The sequence below is a fragment of the Camarhynchus parvulus genome, chromosome Z, assembly GCF_901933205.1.
Source record: "Camarhynchus parvulus chromosome Z, STF_HiC, whole genome shotgun sequence".
NCBI lineage: Eukaryota > Metazoa > Chordata > Aves > Passeriformes > Thraupidae > Camarhynchus > Camarhynchus parvulus.
In genome coordinates this window covers 30,265,691-30,280,545 of record NC_044601.1, presented here as the reverse complement: position 1 = coordinate 30,280,545, position 14,855 = coordinate 30,265,691, and the positions used below count along the sequence as shown (strand labels likewise).

At 39.1% G+C, this 14,855-nt stretch overlaps 1 protein-coding gene across 3 annotated transcripts in view; it reads right to left on the bottom strand.

Moving 5' to 3' along the window:
- The window catches only part of HOOK3 (hook microtubule tethering protein 3), an 89,365-nt gene that overhangs the window by 74,139 nt on the left and 371 nt on the right, over nucleotides 1-14,855 (bottom strand). The gene's annotated exons all lie outside the window — the stretch shown is intronic.

Genomic DNA, 14,855 nt, shown 5'->3' with positions numbered 1-14,855 from the left:
TACACCCTCTCAATCAACAAAATAATGAAACTCAATTTTTGGAAGGAACAGTGACACCACAGAACACTCATCAGCTCCCCACAATGAGAAGATGAAATGTAGATTGACATACATATTCCAAACTTGATTAATCCCTACTATCAGATGGAAGAGAAGAACACAATATTGTTAAACCCTAATTGGTCTATACACTACTAGAATTCTGAATATTTCATGCTAATGTACTAACACAGTGACATGCACCACAGTCCACACAAAGCTCTTTTCTTCCTTGCTCTCTTGATGAGAAGAATCAGTCCACTTCAGGACAATCTTTTTAACTGTTTTAAGTTACTTCATAATTTACTTTAAAACAACATTATTTTTAAATCATGTGGATGAGTTTGCAACAATAATTTTTATGGTATTATTTGGAGGGTTTCTGTCTAGTGCTCTCTGCTACTATACTCCTACAGGAAACTTGGGCTTATTTGTAGAAAGCAAATTTTTTCATACGCACAAGGGATAAAGCAGTCTACAAAAGCACTTGCAGTTTCAGAGTACATAAATGTTAGATACATCAATCATTTTTTTTCTGAACATAACGTGCAACCATTCATGCTTTAGCAGCATTTGGAAGAGTAATAGTTGTTAGTCATTTCCCAATAAATACCCTTTATATATGTGTATTACAATAAAAGACAATTCATGTTTCAGTGGGAAATTTTGGAGGTCTTCCTCTGAGAAGGCTCTCAGAAAGTCAAGCGCATAATAGCCAAATTCTCCTTATACCTTTGGAATAATGTATTATTATACCTTTTGTATAAGGACTCTAGGTCATGTAGACATTCTAGCAATACCATTTAATTTTAATTTGGAGTACAGGCACCTAGGTGGATTTTCCTTTTTTCCCTTTATTCTGAAGGAAAAAACTAACACTCAAGTAGAAAAAAAAAGCCATTATATCCATGAAGAGTCAAAAATTGAGCTCTCAGAGCATGTTTCCTGGTCAACTGTGACCAGTCAGTAGTAACGAATGATGTCCATGTTCCAAAAGCACATGAATAAATTACTGAGTGGCATATAAGACAGACAAAAGTGACTTCTGCACTTCTGATTCACATTTTCTTACAGCATGGTCTGAACTACCTGAAAAAACCCCACAGCTGCCTCTCCAGAAATAAAGAAGCCATCATAGGTTGTCAGGACACTAGATGAAAATCAGAGTGGGTGAGTGGGTGAGGAAAAAAACCCACGCATGAAAGTACAACATAACAGGATACAACACTGAATTACTATTTTGCCAGAAAACCAGTAGTTTCTGATTTGTGGCAATAATGTTGAAGGAATACAGAGACACCTCTGAGTCCCCAACTCAGCAAAATATTAAACAACATATAATAGTTTACAGCTACAACAATAAGATCTGCAAAAACATAGTGGATACTTATGCTTGAAGAAGTTTAAGATGCTAAAAAGATAAAATTATCAAGCACAGACAATGAAAGCCTTTCTTCTAATTTTATGTATTATACATTTAAATAATGAAAATTGAAATAATTTTGCTGCACAAGACCCAAATCAAAAAATCCCTTAAGAACTACTACTGTTACAGTTTTCCAGAAGTAGACAAGGTTAAATGTTCTTTTCAAATAAGCAACAGCAACATAATTAAGGTCTACAGAGTGCAAACTAACCAGGGTGTTTTAGATTTATTTTGTAACTTGATATACAAAACACTTCCTTGACTTAATAAAAGTGTATGTAGATGATACCACTACACTGAAAGATAAGCAAGTCAAAAAAAGATAAGCAAGTCTATTTCCAAAACACAGAGGAAAAGGATGCACATTCTGTTATTTTGTGTATAATTTTATCATCATACTTCCCTAACACTTTACACAGAAAAAAGGTCTAAAATATCATTAAGGTTCAGTTAACCTACCTGAACTCTTTCTTCCTCACACAGACACACATGCAAAATTGCCATTGAGGAAAATATTGTTTCTCATAGTTAGACATCAAAGAAAAGAAAGAAACGAATGTGTCTTTTACCTGTATACACATTTAAATTTCATAATAAATAAAATGTAATTTTAAATTTAGTTTATATTTTTTTATATTTAGTTTTAGTTAAAAAAACTATAAATTTAATTTTCATATCTCAATTGTGCCAAATTTATACTGCAAAACATTTACACAAATCTTAAAAAATAAAGAAAATTATGCTTTTCATATCCTTCAGAGATATGAAAGTTACAAATTTTCTTCAAAAAACTTTACACAAAATAGCTTTTCAAATTTGCATCAAAGTTAAACTCCTATACCATTGCCAGTTCTACAATATGCTAAATTTAACTAAGGCAATATGCTTACTTTCCCTCTAGGGAAAAGAATTCACTTTCCAGGAGGGAGAAAACTATAAGAATGTGGCAAATGATAAGAATGTGGCGAGACACAGAGTTCCAGCTATTGAGACAAGCAAATTTGTGTGTGCGTCCCTCTAAACAGCTATTCAGCAACAGCTGTTAAAGCAGTGCTCTTCCTGTGCATTGTGATGTATCTCCTCCCGGAAGACTACTCTCCCTTCCTGCACCAAGTGCTCCTCTGCTCCTACTTCTTCAGTGCTTGCAATGCAGTTCTCATCATGAGTTCCACAACACTGAAAAATAATTTCTGTTTGCTGTTATGATTATTGGGGTTTTTTCCCCATTTCTTGAACTGCTGTACAGAGCCTGTATGTCATGCCTGTGGGCACACATGCATCTCCATGAAGATCACGGCCAAGTGCTGCATCTGAGCTGGGGCAACCTCATCTACCAACACAGGCTGGGGGAAGAACAGATTGAGAGCAGCCCTGCCAAGAAGGAGTTGGGGGTGTTGATGGATGAGGCTGAACATTAGGCAGAAATATGCATAATCAGCAGGTTAAAGGTGATTTTTCCCCTCTACTACTCTCCCATGACTCTTAGTACCACGGCAAGCTCTAGGGTCCTTCATACAAGGAAGACACAGACATGTTTGAGCAGGCCCTGAGCAGGACTTTCTTCCTATGCTGAAAGGCTGGGAGAGTTGGGGTTGTTCAGCCTGGAGAAGAGAAGGCTTCAGTGAAACCTCACTGTGGCCTTTCAGTACTTTAAGGGAAGATGGGGGCACCCTTTTAAATAGGCCCTGTAGCAACCAGAAAAGCAGTAACTGTTTTAAATTGAAAAATCATAGAATCAGAGTAGATAAGGAAGAATTATTCTATGATGAGGGTGGTGAAACACTCGATCAGAGAAGTGGTAGATGCCCTATCCCCAGTAAGGCTGAGCTAGGCTCTGCACAACCTGATCTAGTTGAAGACGTTCCTGCTCAAAGCCGGGGGAAGGGGAAGGTTGGACTACCTGACGTTTAAAGGTCCCTTACAACACAAACTATACTATGATCCTATCACATAAGACTCTGAGGAAAAGAAAGGGGTAAAGTGAAAAACCTCAGCCACTTGACTTAATCACTAGGTCTAATAAGCCTTCATACTTTCAATCAACTATCCCGCAATGAGAGAAAAGGGTTCTTTAATCTTACTGAATATTAATCCAGATCTCTGATCCACATGGACACAGAGAGTCAAATTTTATAAAAACCTTCGAATAAGAATTAACAGGTTACTGTTACAATGCAAAGGAGGTTATCACTAGGGACTAAATAATTGCTTCAGGAAGACACTATCTTAGAAAATTTGAGTTACAAGTTCCTGGTTACGTATATGACTAGTTAGGATTTGTTAGCTGCTAGGGATAGGATGCAAAAATGTATTTTATGAAAAATACTTTTGATATGAAGGTCAGTGAACTGGACAAACACTCAGTTGTCAAAGACATTAGTTGAAAACCAGGATAAAAATGTAATGGGGAATCCCGCATCCCATGAAACTTGATGAGAAAAAGAAAAAAAGTAAAAAACAAAACAAAGGAAACCAATTCCACCCCAAAGACAAAAAAAAAATCTCAATGACCTTTTCCTTCTTAACATTAAGGTATAATGAAAGACTTGCTCTTTGCACAGTGATTATATACACAGCTTGGTTTTTATTAATGATGGAGTTACGTAACAAACCTCTCAAATATTCTTTTGGAATAATACCTGAAATTGTTATTAGTGGCTCTTAGCAGATAAAACTCTGTGTGACTGGTTACCTTAAGTGCAAACACAACAAATAGTAACACCCAGTTTCCAATTTATCCAAGCAAAGCACTCCCCAGTCACTGGTGGGGGACAAATTGAGCATAGGTCCACAGATTCTGACCAACCTTCTTGTTTCTGTCAGGTTTTGCCACTCTCTTTCCCTCTCCTTACCATTATAACCATTATTAACAATTACTATTGTTGTTGTTGTTAGCATATTTAGTACTATGTTATATTCATTATTGGTACTACTCTATATTTATGTTATGTCTAGCCCATTATTATTGTTGTTGTTGTGTTATTTTGTTTCAATGATTAAATTTTTCTTATGTCAACCTGCAAGGTTTACCTTTTCTTTTCCATTCTTCTTCCCACTGGCAAGGGAATCAGTGGGGGAATGAGTGAGTTGTGTGATCCTTAATTCCCAATAAGTATTTAGCCATGGCACCACAAATTTAGAATTATTCATCCACTATTTTCCTATATCTGTGGAACTGACCATGCAAGCTTACAGCTGGTTGCTATCCAGAGCCAAGAACAACGCCATGCCAGTACAGAAGAAACAAATCACGGAGACAAGACAGGGAGAAGTGGCTGTGAAAGGAGACAAGAAAGGAACGAGCTTCACTAGTTGGATCCAACGAGTGCATTGGCAGAGACGAATAAGGTGAGTTGGACACTTCTGTCTCTGCACATTAATCCTGTATTACTCACAAGATCTGCAAGAATCTCACTAAAACAACATTTATTCAGCTTCACTGCCTGGAGGAAACCAGAATAATTCTTCGCACAACAGCGAGATAATTAAGTGATACACACAGTTGTTCTTCCTCAGATGTAAAATTCTTGTATTGAGACAGTCCTTTCAAATTAGAAGTGGATTCTCATCCTAAAAGCGTATCTTGTCCTTTTGGATAACTTTAGGATTTCTTTGCCTGTTTTTCTCCTCACAGTTTGTAGCACTGCAATGTTCTGCCTATATGATCACGCTTTCCAAGGTAACAGCAGACTGCGTGAAACAAACAATGGGGAAGCAGATTCTCTAACAAGCAGCAGCTTTATTCCAAGATCTGAATTTGTGAATGTTTCCACTGATTTTTAGGTTGTTAGACTTTCATTACTACAATCTCAAAAGTTACTTTGCAATCCAGCTGTAATGTTAGCTACTCAATTAGCCCAACAATGAAATGACAAGGTTTTTACATTACTGGTCAGGGTGGAGATTCTTCTGGGGAAGAATTTGAATATTATTTTTTTATTAATTTGCCTCTTATTTTATGTATATTGTGTTTAAACCCAAATATCTGAATATGCCAAAGCCATGAAATATTTCAATCAAAGTATTTCTTCAAAGTGATGCTTTTTCAGTTATTAAATATTTCCTTTGCAGAAACACAGTGCAGAAAGCAGAAGACACACCTTGACTAAAGCTTACTTACTATAGGTTTTAAGAGATAAGAGAGCCAGAGAGCCATGACAAAAACCACTGTCTTGGCATTGCCACTAAATTGCTGCTAACTGACATGTTCAAGTATGACAAATTATTAAGATACAATGAACAGAGTCTCAAGTCTGAATGCTTTTTGGTTTAACCATTTCAGAAACATTAATGAAAACACAAGCTAACCTACCCACTCCTGAGGTAAAAATTAATGTATTCCTGTTCTCAGGAATATATACTTTCAGTTGAAAGCCAGATAAGCCAACTGATGAAAAAGAATTCTAAACAGCATTTGTAATGAAGATAAAATGAAGATATGTAATACATAAAAGAAGGCCTAAAACAGCAACATAAACCAACAGTTCTTTCCAAGCCTTCATCTATTTAATCACATTTTATTTAAAAGTAGTATGTATCAGTCAATGTTTTCTTTTTTCATAATAAAAGTCACCAATAAAGTGCAAAATTGCCAAACATTCAATCAATGCACCCACATTTATGGGATACATACATTCACACCGCACCAAGCACCAATGAATTTTAGAAAGCTTCAAAAATGCCTTTTAAGACTAGAAGTACCTTCTTTCCTTTTTTGGAAAAAAAAAAACAAACAAAAAACCAATCCAAAACACAATGGTAGGATTTCCAGGAACCACAGGAACCAGTAGCTTCCTTTGCTAATCAAAGTACAAAATTTTCCATCTCTACTGCCCAGAAGAGACAAAATAACACAATTATAATGATGTCATATTAAACACAGAAATAGAATATCTTCTATCTTCAGCACTCTGACTCACAGAAGCCCAGACAGTAGTCCAGACCACAGAACTGGGACACCTGAAGTCTCACCAAAGGATAATGAAACTTTTCTGTAAAAGTATGTGTTCCATAAAAATAGCAGAACAATGCTCAATGAATGAAAGAGTGAAAATCTTTCTATTCTGAATTAAGATGGCTAAGCTAGTAAAACCTGAACAACATCAGGAAAATGTGCCCAAACAGATCCATACTAAAACAAGTACCAGGCAGCAAGATATAGCATTTATGTAAGGGCACAGGGCCAACAAAAATCAATTTACTTCTTGGCTAGTGGCTAGCCAGAAAAACTGTAGAAATTTGTACATATTTCTAACATTACTTAAACAAACAAAAAACAAACAAACCCACAAAAACTACAACACAACAAGAAAACAAACCGAAAAAACCACCAGAACAAATCAACCCAAAAAAAAAAAAAAACAAAAAAAAATAAACAAAACCAAAACAACAAATAATAAAAAATAGATTACAACCTTCCCCTTGCAAAATACAGAAGAACAACTATTTAAAGCCCATAGTTCCAACCTTTGCACCTATAATTCAGATGAGAAACAGTCTCTATTGACAGGTGAAAGAAATACCTCTCTTCCCTGAAAAGCACAGAAGATGAATCTGAGAACACTAAGTTCGACTGAAATATCATCTGCATAAACTTTCTGACCAGTGTGGAAACACAGGCTTTCACAGGATCACATGAGTAAGATTTAGCAGCTAAAAGATAGGATTAAGAGAAAGCTGGCACTAAGTTTCCACCAGGCCAAGAAATTTCAGATTTAACAGATTCTAGGACTGGTAACAGATGTATCTGTAATCTGTAAAATTAGCATATCTTGCCTAGTTTAAGTCTACTCCTTTTCTTTATATGTATTTCAACAAACATAGGGGGAATAGGACTAGAATGATTAGGAAATATGTGAGTGAGGCTAGTTGGCCAATGATGATGAATGGGTGTTCTACTGGCTGGCTTCCTACTCAGGTCAGGATGAGAACGTTGGTGACTAAGGCTCAGAATAGGATTTGTGATAGGGGGCGGAATGTTATTGATCGTAGTTTGGATGTGTGAAGTAGTGGCATAAGGAACAGGACTAGGATTGAGGCGGCTAGGGCTAGTACTCCTCCTAGTTTGTTTGGGATAGATCGAAGGATGGCATAGGCGAATAGGAAGTATCATTCGGGTTTGATGTGGGGAGGGGTGGTTAGTGGGTTGGCTGGTGTGAAGTTTTCTGGGTCGCCTAGGAGGTTGGGGGAGAATAGGGCTAGTGAGATGAGCAGGGAGAGTATTAGTACGAAGCCTAAGATGTCTTTGATGGTGTAGTAGGGGTGGAAGGGGATTTTGTCGCAGTCTGAGGGGATGCCCATTGGGTTGTTTGAGCCTGTTTCGTGCAGGAAGGTTAGGTGGACGAGTGTGAGGCCTACGATGACGAATGGGAGGAGGAAGTGAAGGGCAAAGAATCGGGTGAGGGTAGGGCTGTCGACGGAGAATCCGCCTCAGGCTCATTCGACTAGTGTTTGTCCAATGTAGGGGATGGCTGAGAATAGGTTTGTGATTACGGTAGCCCCTCAGAAAGATATTTGGCCTCATGGTAGGACGTATCCTACAAAGGCTGTTGCTATGAGGGTTAGGAGGAGGATGACTCCAATGTTTCAGGTTTCTTTATTTAGGTATCAGCCGTAGTAGATTCCTCGCCCGATGTGTAGGTAGATGCAGATGAAGAAGAAGGAGGCTCCATTTGCATGGAGGTTGCGGATGAGTCAGCCGAATTGGACGTCTCGGCATATGTGGGCGACGGAGGAGAAGGCTAGGTTGGTGTCTGCTGTGTAGTGTATGGCTAGAAGGAGACCTGTGACGATTTGAGTGATTAAGCAAACTCCTAACAGGGATCCGAAGTTTCATCATGTTGAGATGTTTGAGGGTGTGGGAAGGTCAATTAGGGCGTTGTTGATGATTTTTAGGATTTGGTGGTTTTTACGAAGATTGAGGGCCATTGGTTGTTTCTATATGTGGATATGAGGATGATGAGGATGGAAAGGGCAAATGAGCCTAAGTAGGCCTTAATTTGTCCGGAGTGGAGGAGGGTGGCAGTTTTGGTTGCTGTTAGTTGTAAGTGTGCTAGTCCTTCTGGTCCTATTATTTTATATCAGGAGAGGTCGATTAGATGGGAGGCAATGTTTTGTCCTCCGTTGAGGAAGTTGGTCGTGCTTAGACGGTGGGTTAGGGGGTTAAAGTATCCTAGGGATGTAGAGAAGTTTGAGAGAGGGGTTTGTTTTGTGAGGATAAGTGTTTGGGCTATTTTTGAGATTTCTAGTGCTAGAGCGATTCCTAGAGCAGTTACGATTAGGGCAGTTATTTTGATGGAGAGAGGTATGGTTATGGGGGGTGTTTTTGTGAATTACCTGAACTTCACGGAATTTTGTGCAGAGTAAGATTTTTCAGAGACTGACCAAATTCCATAAAACAAGGCAGTAGCTACCATGTAACAGGCAGCCATCTTCTGACATTGACCATAAAATTAAAGCCTTAACCCTGCCAGAGGGATCAAGTCACGCTGGGCTTTTTTTCTAGCCACAAATGGGGCCATAGAATTCATAAAGCCAAAACCAAACATTCACACAAAAAGCACACAAAAATAAATCAAGAAACAAAAAACCCACACATAAATTCTGTTGCAGTTAATCACACACTTATTTCTACTTATTCCTACACTGAAGTGAAACTATGGATACATTGCTGCCATAGCAAACAAGTTCACTCCAAGATTTATCTTATGTAATCCTGAAATGTAGAAAGGCTGTAATTCATTTAATACTTTGCAACACTGCACTGAATAAATTACAGATGCTCATTTTCCTGACCTGTTGTCCCCAAAACATAAATCATGCAGTTAAATACACATTTCTTATTTAATATTTTAACTTAGCTACCTTGAGAGACAGCTTAAATGGGAGGTCCACAAGGGATACAAAGCAATATACCACATTTACAGCATGACACACTTTTGCAAAGAAACTTCCAGCTTAATGGCATGAAAGAGCTCTAGGAATCCCAGGGCTAAAGCACATTATCATCAAATTTACAATGCATCTTCTTGTGCAATACTTGCTCCACTACCTGCACCACTTCAAAAACACTTCCTGTGTGCTCCCTTTGAAAAGATCCCTTTGTAGTCCCAGCTAGTCCACTGAAACACAACTCCAGCTTTGTATCCATTCAGAAGCTTCTGCCTGACACAGGCAGGAGCAGAGCAACGGCTGGACTCCCCCACCCTTAACCTTAGAGAGCTTTTCCCTTCACTGAAAACCTTCTCCCTCCCATGCTGTCTCTTTGTTCTCTGGTCTGAATGAGCAGTACTAAGGAACACACAGGAGGGAATGGTCTAAGTCACGTATGGCAAATGCAGACAGAAAAACAATACAAGCATACTCTGCAGGGCAGGAAACCACTACCAGTGGTTAAAGAAAGAGTTAATCCTTCTCCCTTTCCTGTATGGCAGGACCTGCCAGGCTGTTGGCAACAAAAGCCGCAAGGACACTACTACACTCTTCCCCTCACTTTCAACCATGCATTCCTGCTGTAGCCTTGCGCTAGTGTTGGTTGCCATGTGGCAGATAACCTCGCTGTTGTTTGGGGGTTTGTTTTCTAATAAATCACTAGGACTTGCAAATTAAATTGATTAAAAAACGCCAGACTTAGTTTCTGAAGCTGGGGCACTTAATAAACCAAATTTAGGCAAAGACCTTTCTAAATGACCACGCTAAAGAGTCAGCCAAAACCAGAGAGCGGCAAGCGCAATTGTGTAGCAGGGGAGAGAGAAGAGACCCAAGGCTCAACTTGAATGTCTACACATTGTAGCAAAGATTTCTAATGGTCCCGGAAGAACAGAAAGACAGAATGTGATCTCAAAGGTTACAAGCCCCAGGATATCACAATTAAGACAGACAGTTGTGTAAAATTCACAGTTTGACTTAATCTCTTTGAAACATCTGTGTTTAAGTATTTCAGAGAAGACAGAAACAGATTACTCTCCACACCTCCCACTTTGAGATTAACAAGCTACAGAAAACTTGTTTCCTTTACGCTCTCTAAGGTTCATAGCTCCCAGTAGCAAAGTCTGTTTATTTCCATGAAACATCTCGCAACCCCTCACCAAAAGATGAGGGGGGAGAATTGGAAGCTGAAATTGAGCACATACTAAATCCTATGGAAATGTCTTTTTTCTTCAGAGAACTACTGTAAATATACACTGTATAGAACAGCTCTTCAGGAAGGAGAAAACAGAAAAAAAGCAGAATGTGCGACAAGGCTCCAAAGAATGAAAATCTAACAGTGTCAAAATGCATGCATGATGAATGATGCCAGCACCTCCAGATTCTTTGTTCAGTCAGATTGACTTAAAAATTGGGGGGATGATGGCAGGGAACATGTACAAACCATACCCTATTACCTTTAATTATTATATTCCTATGTCATCAGCCTTCTATCACTTGCTCTTCAATATAATCTTGAAAAGAAGTTCCTGTTTCTGCCTGACTTCTCAGCAATATGTTAAAAAAATCCCTCTTATCTAATAATGGTGCTAGACACGCCAGCTCCTTCAAACATGGTGAATGTTACACTCAGAATATTACAGTCATAGACAACCATCCCTTTAAAAGCTGGAGCAACAGATTCTTTACTATCTTAGTGAGAGGTCATAAAATATTTTAAAAAGGTTGTTCAGCTTACTGGTCTTTCATATTAGTTGCAAGGGCTGTGATCCGCCAGGTTCCTCAAGCCATATTCCATGACTGTAGACAAGCTCAAGTGGTTCTGCCCTCTGAACAACACATTGTACTCAAAAGAATAGTTTTCTTGATTCCCTGTCATCATCAGCACAATCAACCTCTCCTAAAATATATTTTTTTCAAGAGGTAAGACATGCTGATGCAATTATATTATCAGAAGTAAATGAAACTCTACAACTTCGTGGTCAGTGGCCAAGGAGTGGAAGAAGAAACAATTTAAACAGGCACAGCAAGTTGCCTACAATCTCAGCATCTACAAGAAACCAGAACATTACTTAAAAGCGCAAATGCACAAGGATCAAGAACAGCATAATAGCGTAATCTAAAAAGAATATAACTTGATGGCGAGGAAAAACAGCCTTCCCAGTAGAGTCCCCTAGTAATTCCTCATTGAATAGAATGCCTGTCAAGCATTTGCAAGCAGCCATCCTGAGGAATCTGTTTCAGTAGTTGGTCACACGTAGTTGGTCTCTATACTTCATACTACTAAGGATAAATCCTTACAGCTGGGGATAGGCCACGACACAGAAGACAGAGATACACTGTACTGAGGAGATTTTTCAGCCAAAAAGGGGGAAAGGTCAATATAAATAACCAAAGTGCTTAAAAGGTGGAGGATGCTGAAACAGGAGACTTGCAATGTTCTGAAAGTTCTCACTTATCACGAAGTTTTAACAGAAACTCTATTTGGCCTTGAGGGTTGGAAAAGAAAGAAAGCAGGCAAGATGCAGTTTGGTGGAGGCAGCATGTACTAAAATAAGCGATATTTATCATAATGAAAGAAAGTTTATGACATCTCCACACCAACTTACTACTTGCAACCACTCAGCGGCAGCCTCTTTGAGGAATCCTCCTGTTTACATACCAATGCTAAGCAATCTTTTCAGTATCATATCTTAGTTCTATGCTAGAAAAGAAAACTTCTCAGGTTACACAGCAAAAGCCTGTAGCTATCACAATGATTTCATATACATTAAAGTGTAATTGGCACAGCCATGTTTGGCAGCTCTCCACATTTTATGAAATGCCTCAGCTACGTATCTAAGTTGAGAGTGCTCCTGACACTACACACACACACAAAAACAGCCCAAACCAAACACCAAAACCCCATGCGTTCATATATAAACCAGTCTTAACTTTTAAACAGAAAAAGAAGCTGTCAATTTCTGTTAGATATGTTGAAACAACTTTAGTATTATTGCAGTTTACCTCACAGCTGCATTTTTCTAAACTACCTTGCCTGAACTGCATCCTGGATAACAATCCCATAGTGCGTAGGATAGTCTCAAAAGGGAGTTTTGTGGGAGATTTTTGGTAGAGCAACAGTTCTACAATTACAGTAGGTTGCAAACACTGCCAAAGTACAAATATCAGTTTTGAGAGGCCAGTACTTGGCCTCCAGTCCTTCGTTCAGTTTTGTTCAAGTTGCCACTACTGTGGCTATCTCAAAACAATATCATGGTCACCTGCTAAAGTGGTATTAAGTCAAAACTCATCCAGCTGTTTAAAATCCTGAACAAAAATTATTTAGGAAGCCATTTGATGGCATTGTCAGAGAGGTGAAAAATAAACAAGAAGCTAGCTAGAGCCAAAGCCTAACAACAAAAATGGCAGATTATTGGCAGAATATTAAAAAATAAACCAATAAACCAAAACATATTCAGAGGTAGGCAGCTTGCTCCAGCTTAAACACAGCAGAAGAGAAATCACAGGCATGTAGGATAAAAAGCCTAAGTGATATGCTCCTTAATTAAAATAATGAGTTGTAGAGGGAGGAACACCTTCTTCTCACCCTATATCCATCTCAGCAAACATTCATTTTAGGCCAAACAAGTTCTCAGACTTGCAGAAATCCTTATCTATTCAAAACACAGACAAACCAGTTTAAGTACTTCTGTATGAATGTTAAGCAAGCAATCTGGGAGGCTAAACCAGTTCTAAAGAGTAGCCAGCTTCTCTGGCATTATGGGAAATGACTGGCCTTCCCAGATGTGCATACGCTGTTATTAAGACAGCTCTACCCTCCTATCTAAATGAACGGTTTCCCAAGAATCATTAGGGGACTTGAGAGAAAGCCAAACAAAAAAAGCATCCTCTTTATACACAGTCAGTTTCACTGAGGAACAAAAAACTTCACTGCCTCTTCTGCAAGTTTCATGTATGCTGAAATAAAGTCACCTTTCTCCATTTTTTTATTACTGAGTTATTTCAAAGCCACATTCCCACATAAATGACGAAACTGTAAAATAACCCGTAACTTCATACATTCATCTCAGAATAAAGCTGATCCATTCAAATGCTGTTTAAGATGATTTATTTCTGCTAACCAAAAGAGATGCAGCTAGTCTCCTCATCAGCTCAATATTTGAGAAGTGTAAAGGCACCTGTGTGGACCATTTCTACAGACAGGACCAGGCTGCACGGGGGGTACGTACAGCTTCAGGACTGCAGATTATAAAGACTGAGCCTCTCACTCAACTTTCTTTGCCAGTATTAACACATATCAACTTCCTCATATTGGGACTTTTTATTCCCCACACCTGGAAGAGAAAGCATGGAAAGCCCAAAGCAAAATAAGTGGCCAAGACTTGTCCATAACAAATATGGAAAAGCTGGCAGGAATGTGAAAGAAAGTGAAACTCAGTGACTTATTGCAGGCTTATGTGAAGCACTTCTCCAAAAACCTCTTCCCCAAAATTGTCACCTTCTATACTTTCCAGGCCATGTGCTCACCTCTAACAATAAATTATTTCCCTTGCTCATCCTTCTTGACTTTCATTGAGAAATCTAACCTGTTATTCCTCAGGAAATACTCCTCACCATCAGAGCTTCAGTCAGCTCTGGCTTCTCGTAGAAAAAAACATCTGAAAATTTCTGTTTCTAGTTAACAATCAGTTGTGTTGCAGAGTTTCGTATTCTAGGTATTTACTTGGCAATTTTGAGTATAGAAGGGAAAAAATCCAAACCAGCCTCAAACCAAAATCCAGAGGTTTCAAACAACTGACCAATAACTCAGCTACTACAGAAATGCAAGTTCTACATCTATGTTACGGTCATTGCTAAGACTACAGGTAGCTGCAAAGCCAGGTTTAATGTCCACCACATTTTGGCTGCTCTTTGAGTGACAGCATAACCTAAAGACATTTATGGGAAAAACTACAAACATTAATGTAGTATAAAGTAATTTTTATCATAAGATCATAGAATCATAGAAGGGTTTGGCCTGGAAAAGAACATTGAAAATCATCTGGTTCTAATGCCCCTGCCACGAGGTCAGGTTACTCAGAGCCCTATCCAACCTGGCCTTGAACACCTCCAGGAATAAATATATCACCTCTTAGGCTGATGCTGTAAAATCCTCGACATCATCGGTGAATTCTGTCTCTCGAGACTTAACCACTGCTTAGAAAACAGAGAAAAATAAACAGGCGGAAATGCGAGTTTCCGGTCAGAAAGGCGGCCTTGCTGGTCAGAGGGAGACGGGCAGGTACCAACAGCGGAATACAGACATACCGACGGCATAGGAGGGACCAGAGCCCCGGCCTGCAGCTCGCCAGCCCAGCCCGGGCGCACCTGGGGGCGCTCCCGCGCCGGCCCCCCGGGCCTTTGTTCCCCCGCTGCACGGGCAGCGTTGAGGCGGAGCACGGCCCTGCCCAGGCACCCCCAA